The sequence below is a fragment of the Ammospiza nelsoni genome, chromosome 1 (assembly GCF_027579445.1).
Source record: "Ammospiza nelsoni isolate bAmmNel1 chromosome 1, bAmmNel1.pri, whole genome shotgun sequence".
In the NCBI taxonomy this organism is placed as follows: Eukaryota; Metazoa; Chordata; class Aves; order Passeriformes; family Passerellidae; genus Ammospiza; species Ammospiza nelsoni.
Genome location: NC_080633.1, coordinates 89,723,056 through 89,729,669, shown reverse-complemented (window position 1 = coordinate 89,729,669; position 6,614 = coordinate 89,723,056). Strand labels below are relative to the sequence as shown.

The following is a 6,614-nucleotide window of genomic DNA, read 5'->3' as shown; positions in this document are numbered from 1 at the left end:
AAAAAGGTTTTTATTGTAAGAGCCCTTGGATGTGCAGTGTAAATCTGTAACAATATATAGTGCTACTGGATAATAATGATCTAAATGCATATTTTCTGCTGTAAATTTCCCTCATGTGGCTCCAATGATATGTGTACATAGACTATTACCTTTGCACTGAACTGACTATACTTCATAAAATGAAAAGCAAAAACAAGTATTGTACTAAAGATGACCATACCTTGTGGCTCCAATTGTGGAAATACTTTTGCAGAACAAAAGGTATAGCTTCAGTGTTATAAATTTGATTTTTATATTTTTTATTAACATGCATGGAAGACTAAGGATAATATTTTTTAAAAATGAACTTGGTTTTTGTACATTTTTTCAATGTTTAAAACTATATGATTTAACATTACCTCTGAATGCCAGTGATCAGTAAATATTTAAAGGAAATACCTCAATTTGAGCATTCTTCTCTTGTTGCTTGTCTGATAGGTTAAAATGGACTATAGAGTGTGATGAAGTGAGCATATGATATAGGTGCTTAAACTGTGCTATAGAAGGCATGTGATGATTTACTGAAAGGGACCTAAATGATACACTACAAGTGTTGAGTGCAGTTACACAATCATGGCTCATTCTGCCCAACTGGACATTTTCCTCGTGAATGGCTTGTAAATTTTAAATTTTCAGCGTGAAGCCAAATTAAAAAATGAAACAAAAAATACTTGGTTTTCTCTGGATTTTTTTTTTCAATTTTCTTTTTTTAACCACAGGGCTTACAATAAGGGAAAAGATACAAACCATAACTGTGAGTAAGACTGAGTCTGTATATGTTTAGGCATGCTTTGTGGATGGGTGTTCTCTGTGTCAGTGTGTGTAGGAAAAGAGTGTTTGTTTACCTGACAACTGGGAGGATGAAATGCAGAGATTCAAAGGGGGAGGGAGGGGAGAAAAAAAAAAAAAAAAGAGAAAAAACAATGTCCCTCTGTGACAGCAATATTGTCTCCAGTTCTATTTTGTGTGCTTAAAGAAAAATACTGAAAGATCAAAATTAGACTGAATTAGCTCTGGCTACATTTTTTTATTTTTTATTCAGGAAGCAGACAAGAAGGGATCCAACAGTCCAGACACTGATATACCTGAAAAATTGATAATGGAGGGTGGAAAAAAGGCATCCTCTGAGGTCTAGTGGGTGCAAGCTGAACCATTAATATGAACAATATCAAGAATAAACGTGAACCACTGGGGAGGCTCACCAGAGAAATGACAGACATTCAGGATGATATGAAGACCTCAAGGGAAGACTTGTTAGTGTTTTACTTAATGTTATTCTCTAATTTCAAGTGATGGAGTCAGCTAGCAACTAAGTACCATGTATCCACTTGCTCACTCCTCCCCCACCCCTGGGGAAGAGGAGGAGAACTGGGGAAAAAAAGGAAAAACCTGGAGATTGAGATGAGAACAGTTTAATAGTTGAAATAAAATAATGAAAAAGGTGACAACAAAGAGAGGGATAAAACCCCAAAGAAACAAGTTATGTACAACATAATGACTTACCAGCCTCTGACCAATGCCCAGCCCCTCACTGAACAGTGATCAGCCACTCCCAGCAATTCCCCTCAATTTATATACTGGGCATGATGTTCTATGGTAAAGAATATCCCTTTGGACAGTTCTGGGCAGCTGCCCTGGACATGCCCCCTTCCAGCTTATTGTGCAGAGCATGGAATTCATCCCACAAATGGGTTTGCCTTTGCCTGAGGGAGCAGTAACCCAGATTGCTTTCCCCAGCATATTTTTTACATTCATTACAGGAACTTTATCACCTTCCACATGAAAGTACCTGGAAGTTTTGATTGGGCATGGCCAGCCAAAGTAGCAGATCCTCTGGTCTTGATTAACCACATGGCCTTTGCTAAGTGTGTATCCCAGTGCTGGAAGATCCCACTTTGTTCTGCCTCTTCCTCACATTCTTGTGGTGACCTCACTTTGTTCTCCTTTACTGAACAAGGTGACTTTTGCATCTGTGTTTTCTCCTGTACAGGAGCAGCTGACACCAGCATGGGTTGGTTCTCAGGGCCAGGTGCTGTGCCTGTCACTGGGGTCAGAGTAGCTGCAGGGCCTGTTCTCTTGTCATCAGATCCAGAGACGACTTCTCCCCTTGAGGGTAATGAATAAGGTTGAAGAGGACCCAGCAGGCCTGGGCCAGGCCCCAGCATGTTGCAATCATCTGTGTCTCTCTGGAGCAGCCAGGGCACCAGCATACTTTTTCCAGATGTTTTACTAGTTTTTCCACCACCTGCACTTGTTCAAGGGTGAAGTTGCAATGCACTGGAGGATCCCACTGTCCTGGGCACCTGCCCATGCTATCCCACTGTAGTGGGTTGGCTTGGATGGATTCCAGGCTCCCACCAATGCCTTTCACTCACTCCCCTCCACAACTGGACAGTAACAAAAGGTTTATGAGTTGAGATGAGAATGGGAGCGATCCCTCATGGAATACTGTCACAGACAAAACAGGCCAGAATTACAGATATTAATTAAAATTATCACTAACAAAGTCAAAGCAGTTTAATAAGAGGTTAAATAAAACCTTAAAAACACCTTTCCCCCACCTCTAGCTCCTCCCCCAGTGGTGCAGGGAAACAAGGAATGGGTGGAATGGTCAGTTCATCACCCAACATTGTCCCGCTGCTCAGAGAGAGGAGCTCTTCCTTTGCTCTGCCATGGGGTCCCTCCCAGGAGACAATTCTCCACAAACTTCTCCAGCATGAATCCATCTCATGAGCAACAATCATCCCAAAACTGCTGCAATGTGGGTCACTCTTGTGCAGGGTGCAGTCCTTCCAGGACAGGCTGCTCCAACATGGGCTCCTCCCTCCATGGGCCTCCCCTAGAGTAACAGCTTCCTCTCAGGCATCCATCTGCTCCAGCATTGGACTTCTCCATGGCCTGCAGGTGGAGATCTGCCTCCCTGTGGATGCAGATCTCCATGGGCTGCAAGGGCACAGCTGCCTCACCATGGGCTGCCAAGGAATCTCAGCTCTGGTGCCTGGAGCACCTCCCTTTCCTTCTCTGCTGACCTTGGTGTCTGCAGGGCTGTTCCTCCAACACATTCTCACCACTATCCTCTGGCTGCAATTACAACTGGCCAAAACCTCTTTTTTGTTATTGTTGTTTTTCTTACATATGTTATCATAGAGGTGCTGCCATTTCTACTTGGCCCTGCCTTGACCAGCAGCATGTCCAGCTTTGGGACCACCAGGGATGGGCTCTGCTGGACATGGAGGAAGCTTCTGGCAGCTTCTCACAGAAGCCACCCCTGCAGCCCCCCTGCTGCTACCAAAGCTTGGCCATGCAAATCCCATACACCTCCACACCCTGCCACTTGGGAAGCATCCAATCCCACGGCAAGTGTCTGGGATTTAGGTAAGATTCCTAAATAGCTGTTTGACTTTAGGCCAGACCTGGAACACATGCAGGAGACCTAGCAATAGGAACTGGTTCAAACTACCAATTCAAAACTTTCAAAAGATGTCTCCTCCACGGATTGGTTCTCCAAGGATAAAAGGTAAAAGCTGTAATTATTAATAGTTGTCCACAGATGGCTCCCAAAGTCCAGAGCTGACAGCAGTGCTGAGCACAAACACCAGGTTAGGTCCATGGCCAGCCATTCCAACATATCATAAGCCAGAGATGGAAAATTATAACCTTGGCTCTGTTGCCATGGGTGATAAACAGCACAACAGGGATTATTTGGAATGGGAAATCCTGCAAGTAAGGTAACACATAATGCAACATTAAGAAAAAGCACACCAACTCTGAGAGCAAACAAATCAACATTGTGACCAGCAACTATGAAATTAATATAATGAATACTTGTATTTGTTCTAATGCATTCTAGTCAGATTTATCTTTATTGCTGGGCCCCATATCAGATGCTCAAAAGAAGTGCTATAGATTAACCCTGGCCAGTAACTGAGTGCCATACAGCCCTTTCTTCTCCCCCAATAGGATGGGGAGAAGAGTCAGAAAAAGGGAGAACCTGTGGATTGGGATAAGTTGTTGTCTTATTTCAGGGGTTCCATACCATTGTCTATTTATCACAAAAGTTTCATACCTTCTTGATGTTTTCTTGTGGACAGCTCCTCAGAGCACTGACTCTTTCCTCTTCACAAAGCAGCCAACTGACTCCAACTCCCTCTCACCCAGCCACCCCACTCTTTTATAGCATCTTCTCATTGGTCACAGCTGTGGCCTGTTAAAGTCAGGCCTGTTCCTAATCTTTGATAATTAACCCAGCTGCAACTCCTTAGGGGTAAGATTAATTTCTACACTATCTTTATTTTCTTATATTCTATACCACTACAGGGATAAGTAGTAGTAGTAGTTGTTGTTGTTGTTATTATTATTGTTATAACTGATACAAATAAAAGATAAAAGAGAAAGAGGAATACAATGCAAGAAACACAACTGATGCATGATACAGTTGCTCACCACGTGCTGACTGATGCCAGACCCTGTTCCTGAGCAGGGATCAGCCCCTCTCAGGACCCCCCCCCCCCCAGTTTATATACTGGGCATGACATTCTGTGGTATGGAATATCCCTTTGGAAATTTGGGTCAGCTGTCCCAGTGGTGCTACCTCCCAGCACCTCCTCACTGGCAGACCATGGAATGCTGAAAGTCCTTGACTTGGGGTAAGCACTGCTAAGCAACAACCAAATCATCAGTGTGCTACCAACTTATTCTTGTGCCAAACCAAAAACACAGCTCTGTACCAGCTGCTAGGAAGAAAATTAACTCTATCCCAGCTGAAACCAAGACAGGCCTGAATGCCCTTCACCTACCCAGGTGTGTGTTTTCTCTCATCTGTGTTGCAAGGAAACTCCTTGCAGCTGAGCTGATGGGCAGTTGGCTGTAACTCATGCTTATTCCTCTTCTGACCAAGCCTCTCAGCTGAGTGTACTTGAGGTAAGTGCTTGCATCATCACTTTCTCCTGGCTGACCCACACACAAGCAGACAAGGAAGAACCACAAGAAATGCTCCTTTTTCAATCCAAGCACAGGGCTGGAAGAGTCTTCCCAGATCCCTTAAAGGATAATGTTTGGCAGCTCAAGCCTAGGAGAGTAGAGTGTGACTGATGGTAATAATGGTGATAATGATAATAATGATGGTTATTGTTAAAAATAGGTTAGAATCTGTTGTAAAATAGTGGCTAGATTGTTAAGCATGTAGTTTGGTAATTACATTGTAAAAGAGGTTAAAAGGGTAACTATAAAAAATACAGTACTCAAGGTACCATAATACACCTAAGTAAACTGCAATACCCCCCAAGTGAAATGAGAACTGTAATGGGCCAATCAAGGGCCTTAAACCTTCATGCAAACACAGGATCCAAAAAGAAACCAATCCAAAGGGACAAAAAACAGGATAAAAAGGGGTTTCTGACCCACTGAATCTGTGCTGCTCCATCTGGGACATTGCTACATGGCTGCTCCAGGAGACCCAGTGTCAGTGTTGCAGCATCCTCAATACTGGGAGCCTGCTCTCGTTTTTATCAGTTACCATAGAGTCACACACAATCCATTCAGGCCTCTGAGATCATCCAACCCATGGCATCAGCTAGACCATGGCACAAAGCGCCAGGTCCTGGCTTTCCTTAAACACCTCACAGGGATCCATCATCCAACTCCACCTCACTGGGCAGCCCATTGCAACATCAAATCACCCTTTCTGTGAGCAAACTCCTCCTGAAGTACAACCTAATGTGCAGTTGTCACAGGATTTTATGAAAAATCCTTAGGATTTTTTTCTCCTGAGAAGCTAAGAGGCCTCAGGAACAAAATGTAAACAATGATTATCTGCTGCTGTGGAATACAACAGGTGGATCTGTGATTGGTCTCCTATGGTTGTTTCTAATTAATGGCCAATCACAGTCCAGCTGTCCGGACTGTCTCGGTCAGTCACAAGCCTTTGTTATCATTCCTTTTCTATTCTTAGCTAGCCTTCTGATGAAATCCTTACTTCTATTCTTTTAGGATAGTTTTAGTAATATATATATATCATAAAATAATAAATCAAGCCTTCTGAAACATGGAGTCAACATTCTCGTCTCTTCCCTCATCCTAAGAGCCCTGCGAACACCGTCACATGCAGTTTAAGACTTTGTCCTCTCATCCTGTTACCTGGGAGAAGAGGCCAGTCCTCACAGGTCCGCAGCCTCCTTTCAGGGAGCTGTAGAGAGCGACAAAGCCCTCCCAAGACCCCATTTCTCAGGATGAACACCCTCTGGGTGCTGCTCCACATGGGATTTGCTCTCCTGACCCTTCACCAGCCCCAGTGCCCCTCTGCGGACTCTCTCCGGCAGCTCCGGCCCCGAGCGCGGCTCCCCCGCTCCAAGCCCGGAGCGCTCCCGGCGGCGGGCCCGGCACACAGCGCCCCCTAGCGCCTCCCGGTGCCGGCGGCCGGGCCGGGCGGGGCGGGGATGAGGGGGCGGTGCCTCCCGCGGCCGCCGGAAGTGACGGACGGGCCGCCGGGGCGGGCGGCGCGTGGGGGATGCGCGAGCGGCGGCGGCGGCGGATCCCGAGCGGGGCTGCGGCGGGGGGCGGGGGCGGCCGCCGCCATC

The 6,614-nt window shown here is 45.5% G+C and overlaps 1 long non-coding RNA gene across 1 annotated transcript; it reads right to left on the bottom strand.

The window, feature by feature from the left end:
• Nucleotides 1–984: 984 nt before the first annotated feature.
• On the bottom strand, nucleotides 985–4,178 carry LOC132082906 (uncharacterized). Its single transcript, XR_009419892.1, has 2 exons — nucleotides 4,106–4,178; nucleotides 985–3,756 (listed from the first exon to the last, which is right to left on the bottom strand). It is a non-coding gene; the product is annotated as an uncharacterized LOC132082906 (long non-coding RNA).
• Between the last annotated feature and the right edge of the window lie 2,436 nt (nucleotides 4,179–6,614).